Source organism: Rhinatrema bivittatum, chromosome 9 (assembly GCF_901001135.1).
Source record: "Rhinatrema bivittatum chromosome 9, aRhiBiv1.1, whole genome shotgun sequence".
Taxonomy (NCBI): domain Eukaryota; kingdom Metazoa; phylum Chordata; class Amphibia; order Gymnophiona; family Rhinatrematidae; genus Rhinatrema; species Rhinatrema bivittatum.
In genome coordinates, this window is record NC_042623.1 from 188,071,331 (window position 1) to 188,087,598 (window position 16,268).

Here is a 16,268-nt window from a genome sequence, read left to right on the forward strand (position 1 = left end):
TGCCAATTTCAGAACTGGATAAGGAAGGCAAAGACAGAATTTGAAAACAAGCTTGCTGTGGAAACGAATGGGCCAGTGATTCCATTTGGCAAACTAGGCAAGTCGCCTACGTTGACCAGATTTTAGGGGCAACAAAATTCGGCTGATGCAAGGTCCAGGAGGATGCCGTACCAGAGCCAATACCATCAAAGAAGGGAGCGCTGTGCTGGAGCCACTGCCACCTGTAGTTAAGTTGGGGGAGTGGATAAATGACCAAAGGCTTGTCTAGGGTATCAAATATGCTTGCACCCACCCTGGGAAGCAAAAACTCATAATAAAAACTTTTCCAGGTACATTCAAAGCAAAAAGCCTGCGAGGAAGTCAGTTGGACCATTAGATAGATGAAAGGGGCACTAAGGCCATTGTGGACAGATTAAATAAATTCTTTGCTTTGTTCTTTATTGAGAAAGATGTAAGGCAGATACCCATGCCAGAAGTGATATTTAAAGGTAGTGATTCAGAGGAACTGAAACAAATCTCAGTGAACCTGGAAGATGTACTAGGGCAAATTGACAAGCTAAAGAGTAGTAAATCATCTGGACCAGATGGGATGCATCTCAGAGTGCTGAAAGAACTAAAAAATGAAATTGCAGACCTACTTGTTAGTAACCTATAACATCATTAAAGTCAGCTATGGTAACTAAACATTGGAGGGTGGGCAATGTAACACCGGTTTTTAAAAAGAGTTCTTAGGTGATTTGGGAACTGCAGATTGGAGAGCCTGACATCAATGCCAGGAAAAATGGTTGAAACTATCCTAAAGAATAAAGTTACTGAGCATATAAATAGACATAAGTTTAATGAGACAAAGTCAACATGGATTTAGCCAAAAACATTTGTTTAAAAATTATGCTTGAAAAAAACTCCTGCAGCTTAAGCAGAGTTTTGACTTGCGTTTGAAGGTTTCTGCAGAGATTTGCCGCTCGCATGAAAAGCTGGAGTTTAGATTCACAGTGTGGTGCAGAGCTTTGTCGCTCGCATGAAAAGACGGAGCTTCAATTTAAAGGGTTGTATAGTGATTATTGGATAATATTGTTCTGAAGTTCAACATGCCTGACTATGAATAAACAAGAAAGTATCCCCTGAGGAAAGATCCTTCAGGATTTGAAGCGTGGCCTCGTTGGGTTATCATCCACTACACAGATAGGTCGGGACATTATTTTATTTTGCTACAGCCGGTAATAAGTTCATGTTTTTCAAGCATAATTTTTAAACAAAAGTTTTTATTATAAAAAAAGCTTTTTTCATACTTTTTTGCACGCCTCACGCATATATAAAAAAACAAACTAGTGGATGGAGGAGGGACATTAATGATTATAAATATTCAATAACACCAGGTATGGTGGTTCATAACATTAATATGAAACGTTCCTGTCATCCATAAAAATGTTCTTGTGTTTTGGTGAGAGTTTTGACCATTTTTGAATATAATAACACTAGCATATCCGTCTAGGAGGCATTTAGCTTTTCTTTATGGTTAAAGAGCTGTTGAAACAATTTTTATTAAGAGGTGATATTTTCTTTATTTTTGGTATCATTCAAAGAACAACACTGGTGCCCAGTAGGGGAAGAACAGGAGAAGAATGAGGACCCTGGAGCTCTGTACAGCTCCTGCCTCCTTTTCCTCCTCCTCCTCTTGTATAATTTCATCAGCGGTTGAAGTTGAGGGAGGCCCAGTAGACCACGAGTGGAGCCCATCCCGCTAATGGCCAAGGAGCATGAACATGAGAGAGGCCTGGGAGACCCGCCTGCTGGTGATGAGGGCAACGCTACCTCAGTGTGTATGTAAGTAAAATATCGGGAGGATATGTGTGTATGTGCAGAATGCAGCGCGCAAGAGGGCTTGTGGTGTGTGGTTTTGAGCCTGAATTGGGGGGGGGGGGAACAGAGGGATTTTGTGAGGGTCATGTTTGTGTATCTGAGTGAGAGCCAATGTAATGGACGGTGTGTGTGAGAGAGAGAAGGAACCTATGTGCAGGAGTGTGTGTGTGTGAGTGTGCAAGAGAGAGAGAGAAAAAGCCTGTGTGACAGTGTCTATGTGAGAGAAAGAGATGGAGCCTATGTGAGGGTGTGTGTGAGAGAGAGGGACAGAGAGAGCCTGTGTGTGAGTGAGGAACAGAGAGGCCTCTTTGAGGGGGTATGTGTATGAGAGCGATAGGGCCTGTGTGAGGATTGTACATGTGAGAGAGTGGGACAGGGAGTCTGTGTGAGGGGCTTATGGGAGAGGGGGTCAACCTCAGGGAGTGGAGGGCTGGGAGGTGGAGATTGTGGAAGGGGTTGAGCTTGTAGGGAGAGGGGAGAAATGATAGAGACTGGAGGAGTTAGAGCCCGAGAAGGAAGAGTGAAAGGGGTCTGGCCAGGGGAGTAGGGAGTGAGGTTGAAAGAGACATTCTTACAATGCACTTCTAGGGGAATTCTGCTCAAAATATTTAAGACTGCATCTTTGGGTAATAACTTTTCTGTATTACATTTTAAGTTAATTTCTCTCAAATATTGCTGTATATTGTGTAATTTTGACCAATATAAAATTTGCAGAATTTTGCAGAATTTTAAAAGTTTGTGTGCAGAATTTCCCCAGGTGTAGTCTGTGATCTTCCCTCTACCTATACCCAGATCCCTTTCTCTCCTTACTCCCCCAGACCCAGTATATGTAAGAGAATAATAATTGAGGGTGGAGTTGGAGACAGAGATGGAGGCAATTTGCATGCCCCCCCCCCCCAACCAAAAAGATGTTCTGCTGCCCCCTGGTGCTGTTGTGGAATGAGAACTGGTGGCAGTTGCTATGTATGTGTATGACTTGTTGTTCATCTGTCTATGAGCTGGTGCTCATATGGAAATGATGCGATGGACTGCATCTGCTTTTACTTTGATTGTTATTCTGTTGTTCATGTGATATGATGTTCTGTTGCATTACATAAATAAAAGTTAAAAAAAAGAAAAACAGAGAAGTAGGGGCTAAATGGTAAATGTTCCCAATGGAGAAGGGTGAATAGTGGAGTGTTCCAAGGATCTGTTCCGGGACCGATGCTTTTTAACATATTTATAAACGTCCTAGAAATGGGAACAACAAATGAAGTGATCACATTTGGTGATGCCACCAAATTATTCAAAGTTGTTAAATCACAAGAGGATTGTGAGAAATTGCCAGAGGACTTGAAAGACTGGGAGTCTGGGCATGCAAAAGAAATTTAATGTGGACAAGTGCCAAGTGATGCACTTAGGGAAGAGTAACCCAAATTATAGTTACACAATGCAAGGCTCCACATTAAGAGTCACCATTCAGGAAAAGGATCTAGGCATCATTGTTGATAATACATTGAAATCTTCTACTCTGTTTGCAGCAGCAGCCAAGAAAGCAAATAGAATGCTAGGGGTTATTAGGAGTGGAACTGAGAAGAGACGGTTGAGGGGAGATATGATAGAGGTCTATAAAATAACGAGTGCAGTGGAACAAGTAAACGTGAATCGGTTGTTTACTCTTTCAAAAAGTTCAAAGACCAGGGGACACACAATGAAGTTACTGGGTAATACATATAAGACAAATAGGAGAAAATACTTTTTTACACAACATATAAATGGGCTCTGGAACTTGTTGCCAGAGGATGTGGTGAAAGCTATTAGTGTAGCTGCGTTTAAAAAAGGTTTAGACAAGTTACTGGAGGAAACGTCCATAAACCATTATTAAGGTGGAGTTGCAGAAATCCCCTGCTTGTTCCTGGGATAAGCAACTTGGACTCTACCCCTTGGGATCCTGCCAGGTACTTGTGACCTGGCTTGGCCACTGTTGGAAACAGGATGCTGGGCTTGATGGACCTTTGGTCTGACCCAGTATGGCATGTTCTTATGTGATGGATATAAAACAACTGCTAATATTTAAGGTTTTGGAGTTGACCCTTTGAGCACTATTGAATAGGAAGTAGATAAATAGTGTATGGGGACATCAGGAGAACTTTTTCTTTTTTCTTGATCACATACCTCTAAATTTACAAGGTAAGCCTAAAGTGGTAGGACTCTCTCATTTTGATTGGTTGAAGGGGATGTGAATTATAGGTGGCTGTAGGCAGGTGCAGAGTCCATTGGTTCTTTTCCCCATGGGGATTTTGCACAGCGAGTCCTTCTTCTTTGAAATTTGCTCAAGGAAAACTGCCCACAGAGATCTGCACTGTTTTACATGCGGGTTCTTTTCCTGGCAAAATAAGACCCAACATGACTAGTTCTGAAAACGTAAATCTATCTGCATCGTTGCCTCGCCTTGGGAAGGCCTCCATGCATACAGGGTAAGTGATTCTCAGACAGCCTAGTTACCAAGGTAAATGGCTTTTGAAATTTGCCCCCTCATAGTCTGTGAATGCCGATTACTCTTTCTTCAAACTCTTTCTTGTAAGATTGACTAGGATAAAGAGAAGAAATTTCCTGAGGACCTTGTAAAAGAGGTCTTGGATTGATCTGGTATACCCAGAAAATAAAAAAAAACTATCCGACTGGTCCAGGGAAGAGAGACCAGTACCAGTACCAGTACAGCTGCAGGGGTACTAGTAGCCTTATCTGCCCTGCCGTTGCCCATTATGAGTGTAATAGAGCAAAAAATAGGAATGGGTGAAAGATGCAATCTAGTCCTGCATGAGAATGGATTCAGAGTGCAGACCTTTTTCAAGGGGTCATCCATCAGTGGAGACTTTTATCGACACGCACTGCATGCAATGGATAGTGGGCAGGAGGATCTGCAAGCCATGCAGTTGTGATTCTGAAGACCACCCAGTGATTCTGTGAGCAGACCTTTGCTTGGAGGAGCATCTGTACACATCCCAGATCCTGCCTGGGCTTTGCCCTAGGAAGCTTCTGAAGCTGTTCCAGTTCAATATCTGTGCTGTTCCGAAACATTGCTCATTGCAAGACTATGGTTGGACATTTTCTATTCTGTATGGGGCTTTTTTGCCTCTTGCAGGTACTGAGGGGAATCCCAGTCGCCCGAAGTAGACTTTTGTTTTACTTTTAAGTTTACCCTGAACTTGTGAACTGCTATGGTAATAGGGAACCAGCTCACTAAAGCAGCAGGCCTGCTCCCCAGAAGGGAGCTTGAAGACAGAAAAGTTCAGGCCTATCGTATAAGGACTTTACCTGTTTTGTTTTAGGTTAGGCAGTCCCCCATAGCAGAATCCAGATTGCTCTGCCGCATCTGAAGATGACCCTGGAATACAGGAGGCCTCATTCTTTGTCTCTTAAAAACGTGTGTGTTTTTGTGAAGAAGAGGGGTTGAGGATAGAGATTTTAAACCATTTTTAAACTGATGCTTTATAATAGCAATAACCTGCTCTTAAAGGGACAGTTTATGCTGGGTCATGACTGAATGGGTTAAGGGTCAACTGAAAACTCCTTTGTTGGGGGCATTAACTGTTAAGAAGAATGCCATTCATGTTGAGCATTATTGCTTAGGAAAGAGGATGCATGGGACTCTGGAACAAGGGTAGGCAACCTACAGTCTGGGTGTTCATCAGTCCGCTTGGATTTTCAGGATTTCCGCAATTAATATGCATGAGATAGAGTCGTACACACATGACATGCAAATATTTCTCATTAGGGATATCCTGAAAACCTGAGCAGATTGCTTTCGTCTCCTCTGGAAGAGCTCCCAGCCTAGCCATGGTAATGGAATAATTGAAATAGTATTACAGATGCTAATTCCATTGACAAAAATAATTTCATGGCTACAGTTTCATTATTGATACAATTAGCTCTAATTGTTTTACTGATACCATTGTCAAGAAACTAGATGGAATTTGTGCTTGTTCAAATGAACCATGGAAAGCAAAGTATCCTTCTATATCAAACGGAGCTTGGAGTTGATATATTCTTATACCTTGAGGTGCACAATTCTTGCAGCTAAAATTTCTGGGCTATTCATTTGCCTCTTAAAAATAGTTACCAAAATATGGAAGGTGAAATGTGCAAATGTGACTGGATGAATAAACACAACTGCTGTTTCTAGGTCTGACGGAAAAAGAATATTTCTACAGGGTGTGCTTCAAAATTAAGAGAGCTGGGAGAAAGTTTGCAACATCTGTCACCTCTGCATCCATCTTTACCTAGATGCATTGGACCAATTCAATGAGACAAAAGAAGATAATAGTACCAGGAATGACATCATCAGTTGTAATGCCAGTAGCCTTTACCATTGAATAGCTACAGTGGTATTCTTGTGTCCAGGACCAGATTTACATCTCATGTGCCCCTAGGTGCAGGATCTGCCAACACCTTTCCTCCATCCCCACTGCTGGCATCTCCTCCCTCTCTCCCAGAGGCTGGAGGAAACCACTGCGTCTTACCTGCATCGGCCTCCTCTGCCAGCTTCAGCCTGAAGTCCTGAGACACCAGGAGGTCCTGCGGGATTCAGATTTCAGACTGAAGCCGGCAGAGAAGGAGGTAGATGCAGGTGAGACGTGCATCCCTGCCGGTGGAAGGGAGGAAGGGAGTTTACCTAGCCACTTTTAACGCAGGAGGAGAAGTCCATTAACAGCTATTAATCAAGTTTACTTAGGGAATAGCCACTGCTATTAATTGCATCAGTAGCATGGGATCTTCTTGGTGTTTGGATAATTGCCAGGTTCTTGAGGCCTGGTTTGGCCTCTGTTGGAAACAGGATGCTGGGCTTGATGGACCCTTGGTCTGACCCAGCATGGCAATTTCTTATGTTCTTATGTTCTTAAGCTCTGTGTTGCACAGGTAGGCACCCCTAGGCACATGTCTACTATGTTTAATGGAAAATCCAGCCCTACCTGTGACTTGCTAATAAACAGTTTCTGAAATATATTTAAAAAACAAAGTTAATTTCTTTCATCTACGTTGGGCAGTAGCAGCGGAAAGCAAATACCCTCACAGCAAGGAAGACTGCCTATGTCGTCATCTTCCTCAGCCCTGGTCGTTTTTCTTCCATTAAGCCTGTCCTTTCCTTCCGCCCTCTCAGCCTTGCCTTCTGACTTTGTTCCAGCTTAATGTCAAAAACTAATTTCATTTGAAAAGAAAGAAGAAAAATAGCCTGCACAGTTCAGCTTTTATTCTACAAATGTGGGCTTTCCAACCTCGCTCTGCCTTGCTTAGCATCCTGCTGTTCTCTTGGAAGCACAGAGGTTGTCCAAGCAAGAAGCAAATCATAGAGCGGAGAGTGCAGATGGAAGGCTGTGGAAGAGTTTTGCGTCCTGTGGTAGTCACTTATTTCACCATAAGGCAGCTTTAATGCTATGACACATATGTATATATATATACTCAAGAAATAAAATCCAATAGCAGGAAATAAGGATCAGAAAAATCCCTGAGAAATAGATACTCAGCGGCGGGAACAATCAACAACAAACTGTTGTCAGAAGATTACATTTTGTAATTTAAGTGACACCTTCATATTATAAGGCAACGTACACTGGGCTGTTTTCAGTGCCCCGTGCAACATGAATTGAGAAAAAGAGAAAACAGTAATAATTCCCCCATTAACCCCCCCCCCCCCCCCCCCCCCCCACTTCTCCTCATGGCCATTTAAAGCCAACATTTGCTTCTGTCGATAAGAAGAGTTCAAAGCCATTCAGAATCGTGCTCCATGCTATCGGGCCGATACAGTAAAACGAGCGAGAGAGCCGGCGAGCGCCCGCTCTCCCGACGCGCGCCCAGGCCACTCTCCTGGGCGCGCGATTAAGTAAGGCAAGAGCATGCAAATGAGGGCCCGGGGTAAAAAGGAGGCGCTAGGGAGACCAGCGCCTCCTTATTGGCGGAAGCGGCTGTCAGCGGGTATAACAGCCGACGCTTAATTTTACAGGCGTCGGTTGTCAAACCTGCTGACAGCCACGGGTTCGGAAAACGGACACTGGCAAAATTGAGCATCCGTTTTCCAAACCGCGGGCAGATTTATATATTTTTTTTTTTTAAGAATTTTTATTTTTTTTAATTTTTGGGGCCTCCGACTTAATATCGCCATGATATTAAGTTGGAGGGTGCACAGAAAAGCAGTTTTTACTGCTTTTCTGTGCACTTTCCTGGTGCCCAGAGAAATTAACGCCTACCTTTGGGTAGGCGCTAATTTCTGAAAGTAAACTGTGCGGCTTGGCCGCACATTTTACTTTCTGTATTGCGTGGGAATACCTACTAGGCTCATCAACATGCATTTGCATGTTGTGGGCGCTATTAGTTTCGGGGGGGGGGGGGGTTGTCCGCACGTTTTCCACGCGCTATTACCCCTTACTGTTTAAAGGGTAAAGATAGTGTGCCGAAAAACGCACGTCCAAACGGGGGCTAACGGTGCGCTCGGCCTGAGCGCACTTTACTGTATCAGCCCGTATGTGAGGCAAAGACTGCAAGAAAATCTTTCCTTTTCAGAGATACATCCATTTTCTCTATGTATGAATTTGGTTCCTCCACTGTGTTATTGTTAGTGGATCTTCAGCAATCCAACACTGCAAAACACAGCATTTAGCCAATACAAGTGTTCCAGCAATTTTTCACTATTTTCTGCTTGAAAATTAATAAAATAGATTTGAACATAAGGCCATATGCATTGCAATAAGCATGAATACAACTATCGTTCTTGCTCGTCTGTATATAATCGTACTGTAGGTCTGCCAGCTCTGTTACATTTTTTTAAAATTTCTTTTAGATATGCAAATGAAAAGGTGCACTTATCTCAAGCACTCATTGGATAGTATAAGAACATAAGAAAATGCCATACTGGGTCAGACCAAGGGTCCATCAAGCCCAGCATCCTGTTTCCAACAGTGGCCAATCCAGGCCATAAGAACCTGGCAAGTACCCAAAAACTAAGTCTATTCCATGTAACCATTGCTAATGGCAGTGGCTATTCTCTAAGTGAACTTAATAGCAGGTAATGGACTTCTCCTCCAAGAACTTATCCAATCCTTTTTTAAACACAGCTATACTACTGCACGAACCACATTCTCTGGCAACAAATTCCAGAGTTTAATTGTGCGTTGAGTAAAAAAGAACTTTCTCCGATTAGTTTTAAATGTGCCCCATGCTAACTTCATGGAGTGCCCCCTAGTCTTTCTACTATCCGAAAGAGTAAATAACCGATTCACATCTACCTGTTCTAGACCTCTCATGATTTTAAACACCTCTATCATATCCCCCCTCAGTCGTCTCTTCTCCAAGCTGAAAAGTCCTAACCTCTTTAGTCTTTCCTCATAGGGGAGTTGTTCCATTCCCCTTATCATTTTGGTAGCCCTTCTCTGTACCTTCTCCATCACAATTATATCTTTTTTGAGATGCGGCGACCAGAATTGTACACAGTATTCAAGGTGCGGTCTCACCATGGAGCGATACAGAGGCATTATGACATTTTCCGTTTTATTCATCATTCCTTTTCTAATAATTCCCAACATTCTGTTTGCTTTTTTGACTGCCGCAGCACACTGCACCGACGATTTCAATGTGTTATCCACTATGACACCTAGATCTCTTTCTTGGGTTGTAGCACCTAATATGGAACTCAACATTGTGTAATTATAGCATGGGTTATTTTTCTCTATATGCATCACCTTGCACTTTTCCACATTAAATTTCATCTGCCATTTGGATGCTCAATTTTCCAGTCTCACAAGGTCTTCCTGAAATTTATCACAATCTGCTTGTGATTTAACTACTCTGAACAATTTTGTGTCATCTGCAAATTTGATTATCTCACTCGTCGTATTTCTTTCCAGATCATTTATAAATATATTGAACAGTAAGCCACTGTTGATAGGAAACAAGTTATTGTGAAACTCTTCAACGCCGATCGCTGTGGAGATATCCCATCTGATGAAATTTTGAAGCATCCAATATTACCGTGGCGTGCATATTTCAAAAGAATTTAAAAAATGCATGTAACAGAGTTGGCAGACCTATGATTATATACAGGCCAGCAACGATAGTTACAGTCCAGCTTATTGCAATGCACATTGCCTTATAAAACGAAGGTCTCGCTTAAATTTAAAAATGTAATTTGTGTCAACAATTTCTTGTTAATTGTTCCTGCCGAGTATGTATTTCTCAGGGTTTGTTTGTTTTTTTTGGAGGGTTTATGTAATATATTGTGTATATATCCTTGCCCACCGATGAGAAATCTCACAATACCTCTCCACGGGGTAGATTTTAAAAGGAGCGCGCGCATCGGACGCATGCCGCGCGCAAGTTATAAAATCAGGGGTCGGCGCACGCAAGGGGGTGCACAATTGCGCACCTTGCGCGTGCCGAGCCGCGCTGCCTTCCCCCATTCCCTACCACCCCACCTTCCCTTCCCCTACCTCCCCCATCCTTTCCCCCCTACCTTTTTTTTCTGCTTTTTTTTTTATTTCACGGTTTACTTCAGCCCTGGGGCTGAAGTAATTTGTGCGCGCCAGTGGCACAGCAGCAAATATGGCCCCTATGCCGGGAGCCTGACCCCGGACCGCCCCGTCCCGCCCACGCCCACGCCCTGCCCCCTCCCCACCCCTTTTTCCAAGCCCCGGGACTTACATGCGTCCCGGGGCTTTACGAACGTCCCCAGGCCTTTTTAAAATAGGCCCGGCGCGCGCAGACCCGGTTACGCGCGTAAATCTTTTAAAATTCGGCCCTATATGTACAATTTTCGAAACCATTTATTTATTCATAAATATTTGCTATTCCACCTTTTCCAAACTAGTCTCAAGACAGATTACAAACAAATTTCATTAAATTTCAATTACTGTTGTGTTCCAGTTTATAATTGATGCAGGGATAATATGAAAATGGAGGCAGTGCATTCAAATCTATCTCATGCATATTCATTGTGGATATCCTGAAAAACCAGACCTGTCTGCAGCACTCGAGAACTGGTTGCCTACCCCTGAACTATGTGCATTATTCAAAATTGCCCCCATTATGTTTTCATGAACCAAGCAGCATTACTCATCATTACAAAAGCGGTTTGACACACAACCTTAGGGTTTGAAAACCGAAACAAAGTGGTATTGCTCTCTGCTTTCTAGAGAGATAATATGCACACGTGAATAGCGATAACAACGTATGTCCTCAAGCACGTTTCCTTTTCTTCAAACTCTAGAAATAAGAGATTCAAGATGGCCGCTCATTAGCTGTGACATGTGTGAGGAGCTGTGTTCTCATCCAGTTCCTCTTTTGTGTTACATGAATTTATCTTTTTGAATGGTGAGAAGGAAGGGCCAGGGTTTGCTTCATCTCTTGGAGCCACAGATCATGATAACTGGCCTAATGGCCTATTTTGCCTCTTCTCTTGCCACATTCCAGCTCTATTCCAATGTGTCCTTAGAGATGTCTGTTTACAGTATGATGCTAACATCCTCTCCAGTCCTAGGCAGTTCTTGTGTGTTGCCTTCTGTGCCGACTGGTATGGCGATCATCTGCTGCAGGTCTCCATCTTCTCTGAACCTGGCAGGTTCTAGAACCGCCAAGTTGGGCCGGTATGTCTTCGGAGCCCTAGGGTGAAGCCAATAGCTGTGAAGAGGGAGGGAAATTCACAATGGCTGAAACTATGCCCATCAATACTGAGAAAGAGGAACAAACTAGTCTGAAGTCCCCAGCCAGGGTATTCCTTGATGATGCTTCTTTAACAGTGCTGCCCAAAAGATTTCTGCAGACATACAGGTCTTTCACTAAACATATACATTCTGTATCTAGTCAATTGAATGAAGAAGTGCCGTACCTTCAAACATAATAATTGAGAATTTGGAAGGCTGGCCTGTGGTTGAAAGCCTGTGCTGGGCGCATTGCCATGTGAAGATGCCCGGTTCACTCCATGCGTTGGCTGGGGTGGTGTTGCTACGGGGGGGAACATTCACAGCATTCTGTGTGGGGGAGGGGGAAGTCGTGGTCATTGCTTAACCTGGTAACTGCGTTCAGGGCCATGATTGCAGGGTTCAGGAGAGAGCCCTGCTGCTTGATCTGTGACCCAGGACTGTCAGTACAATGACCAAGCCAGGTATGCTGTGGTGGGGAGAGAGATATGTAATGGGGGGAAAATCCTGGGGTAAATGCAACTGAAGTATCACAGCGGCAGATCCCAGCCCTGGTTCTGACTGAGCTGGAAGCACTATGGAGTGAGAGGTCACTACAGAGTGACAAACATTTATTTAGAATTAGGCCAGGAGGTTATTTTGGATTTAAAATTAGCAAATCAGATGGGGAAAAGCGCCTAAAAGGAGAAAATGAATGCTTCTGAGGGATTTCGTTTCTCTGCTGCTGAATGAGGACACAATTGGGTCAAGTCAGTGGTTTCACAATGCATGCACGGGAGTTGGAGCGAGGGAGGCTGGAGATGTTGACTTCCATTCCATGCAGACCAAATACAGCCTCTTCCCACCCACACTATAAAACTCCGTCCAGCTCCCCCGAGTGCACGCGTGGGAAAGAAACCAGGAACGGAGCAATCCTGGAGTTAGTCGGAAGGCTACAAAGAAGTTAAAGCCACGGCGGCGGTGGCAGCAGCTACCAGAGGGTTGAAGCCTTGCCAAGTGGCGCTGCTGCTCGCCAGCTTCAGACTTCTGTCAATTTGCCTTTTGCATAGAATTTCGTAAAACAAAAGTGCTAGCCACCGCGTTGGAATAGAACTGAATGAAGAATGCGCTCATTAATTTCGGGAAAACTACCAGCAAATTAGGTTTTCAGTTTTTTCTTTGAGCCTAAAAGTGAGGTTTGCAACTTCCTGTCACAAGCAACAGGGAACTGCAGCTTCTCAGGAAGACGTGGCCCCCGACAGTCTGAGCAGCTCGTTTTTGGTCCTTACAAATTGTGATCCAGAGCTTTTTTCTGGCTTCATCTGTCTTGCAAGCATAAGCTTCATGGGAGCAGTTTTCCAAGGGATTTCTGCAAAGAAGCCCACCACCACCATCACCTTATGAAGATTGCCCTTCCCCATCTACGGGGAAACGTATGCACGCACTGTTCCACAGGGGGGGCAGCGCAGGAGACAATGCTTTCTGCCCCCATATAATTTGCAAGGTAATAAATATCCCCCATGGTGCTGTCGGTCCTGGAAGGAGTTTCCCTCGCTTACAAGCAGCATAGCTTCCCTTAAAATTACCTTTCATGCCTTGTGAAAATGATGAATCTCATCCTTCCCAGGGTATAACATATTTGTCTATGAATTAGTAACAATGGCTGGGCTCAGTACCAATGCCACCTAAACCTGTGGTTCTCCAGCTGGTCCCAGAGGACACCCGGACAGTCATGAATAAGCACAAAAAGGTTTTACATGCACTGCCCCCCGTTGCATACAGTTCTTTCTCATGGATATTCATTGTGGACATCCTGAAAACCAAGCTGGCGAGAGAGAGTCCTCCACAGTCACCTTGAGAACCGCTGATCTACAACAGAGTTTGGCTTTCCAAGATGGTTACTGATTGGTCTAGCGTGGAGACACGGCTCGTTGACAGTCACTTTGACCAACAGGCTTCCTTCATTGCTGGCTATATGAATATGAAGGTGGGTAATGATGATCAAATGCAGATTCATCCTGTGCCGTTGTAAAGATCAGAGGGACATGGCCAGGAAGTGTTCCATCAATCCAGAAGTTCTTTACTCCTGCCCATGAAATAGTGCGAGACTAACCATCATACCTTGAACACGTGAGCAGCTCCTTAGAGTATTTCAAAATGGTAGCAATCAGATCATCCACCAATATTATTAGTACGATCCAATAGCAAGCAGGGAGCTAAACTTGACTTCCCAGCAGTCACCTTAGTAAACAGTGGCAGACCTGGGGTTAGAACTCAGGCGCAGGGAGTTATCAATTCCCATGCTGCTGACATCTAGTTTCAAATTTTAAACATCAGACTACACCCGTAAAATGCAAACCCATATACAAAATACATTTAGCCTGCTGGTTAGATGCAACAGTCCTGGAGCACTTTGCATAGGCATGAGAAGCTGCGTCGTCACTCAATTTATCTGCCGCGCGTGGTGCCGAGTAGACAAATGGCCAGAGGTTGTTACTAGCGAGTCCCATGGTGCCTCTTATGTTTTGGTTTTTTTTTTTTTCTTTTACCTTGAGGCCGCTTCAACGAGAAGAAATTTAAGAACATAATAATGTGGATGGCATCCATCCAGGTCTTCTCCTGGAAGCACTGAGAACATTGCTCGCGCTGCCATTTATCGCAGCAAGCAAATCCAAAGATGATAAAAGCACGAATGCAAGCGGAGGTTGTTGAGATGGTCCAGGCACCATAAAGCTGAATCAGATCTAACGGTAGAAATAAAAGTCAGCAAGCAAATAAGTGAACACTCTGTGTTATATAATTCTGGCAATCGGCCATAACGCTTTCCGCTTAATTCCGTCACAGCTGAAGATCAATTTATGCCACATGGGTGGCAGCAAGCAAAGTCACTGACAACTCCTCCCTCGGCTGTTTTGCTTCTGCCCTTCCTTTGCAGCATTTCCCAGCTGGACGTTCACGTCCTACTACTGAGAAGCTGACAAACACCAGCCAAGGTAACTTTCTGAAGGAGGTGCAGATGCACCGGGATTTACAAAGAACCAGGAGCCCATGTGCAAGGACTATTTATGCAGGAGAGAAGATTGGATAATTTGAGGGGGGGGGGGGGGGAGGGGTGGAAGTGACTTTCTACAGGATTTATGCACATAAAATTTAGTTGTATGCACATAAATAGCCTTTTCATAATTACCTAGGGGAGGGGGGGGGGAGGCATTTCTTGCATAATACTACACACAAAAGTGATTTTGTGTACACTTTTATGCGCACTAGAAATAAGTGTTCTTGGGGGGGAGGAGAAATGATTTACGTGCATACTTTCAATTTCTAAAAGTATGTACACAAATATAAACACACCCAAAGTTTTCACCTGCTCCGGAACAGGGGTGTGCCATGGGGCTGGTTCCACATGTGCCAGTGAATTTTCAAAGTGCACTTATGTGCATTATAAATCCACTTTGAACAACTGGACTAAATTCTGCCGGGAATAAGTACCTGCAGACTTTCATCCATGCAGGCTCTTTGAAAATGACCCTCCCCGGGGACAATTATGCAGGCTGGCAATTTACCCAGGTACACTATCATGCTGTTGTGAGTGTGGACGGGCGCTTGAGAGCGTGAGCCCCTGTGCTGCGAGGCGACTGACACGATCCTGGGACTGGCCGTGGTCCAAGCCACTGGCGGCGAGCGCATCTGGGCATGGGCTGACTGAAACAGAAGTATTCTTGACTTGGAAACATGAAGACTCTCGGCTTGGAACCAGAACACTTGAACTTCCAGCATGCTCCAGGAACTGAGAACCAGCAACCCATGCTGGTCTCTGGGGTAGCCCTCCGGCCACTCGAAGCCCTTTCTGACTGCTGCTTGGAAGCGGTTTGAGCAAGAGGACAGACAGAGGCTGAGGATTCTGGAACAAGACAAAGGCTCAGGACTTGGAACATGATGAAGACTCAGGACTTGGAAACATAATGAAGGCTCTGAGAGAAAGTGGCGCCTCCGCGCGCCCTACACAACCCTGGGGCTGGTCATGGACCATGCCAATAGTGGTGCAAGCACTGGATTCAAAGACTTGGAACAAGACGGAAGCTGGAACAAGAACGCTGAAGACAAGGGGCAGGACTCAGGAACTCGGACTCAGACTTCGGACTCAGGAACTCAGAACTCAGACTCAAAAACTCAGAACTCAGATGAAGAAGATGGCAACGGAGGCAGCTCTTCCAAAACGGGGTGCAGCAGCAGGCCTGAGGTGTCAGCAGTGGCACGGATGGAGTAGGAAGGTGAGTGAGATCATTTGCGGAGCCCTCCTCAGAGCAGAATCGCAACAAGTACTTGGGTGAAAACATAGCTGTGGGCTTGGACAAAGACATGTCTAAACACACTGAAGGCTAGAACCAAGGCTGAAGAACTTGAACAAAAATCTACGTGCAGGCACCTCCTACGGGTCGTAGGCAAAAAACAAATTCTCAGGAAAAGACAAGAATCAAAGCTTGAAGGCCCATTGCAGAGAAACATTCACTGAGCTCATGGCCTTCGCAATCTGTTGTGAGCGCAGACGGGTGCTCAAGAGCGTGAGTGTCATGCAGTGACGCAACCGACACAATTCCAGGGCTGGCCATGGTCCATGCCACTGGCAGGCAAGCACATCTGGGTGTGGGCTGGCAAAAGCAGGAACATTTTTGACTTGGAAACAGGAAGGCTCTTGGGTTGGAACAGCAGAGTATGTCTTGGAACTGATAGCGTTTGAAACTTGTCCTAAAAAAAAAAAAAAAT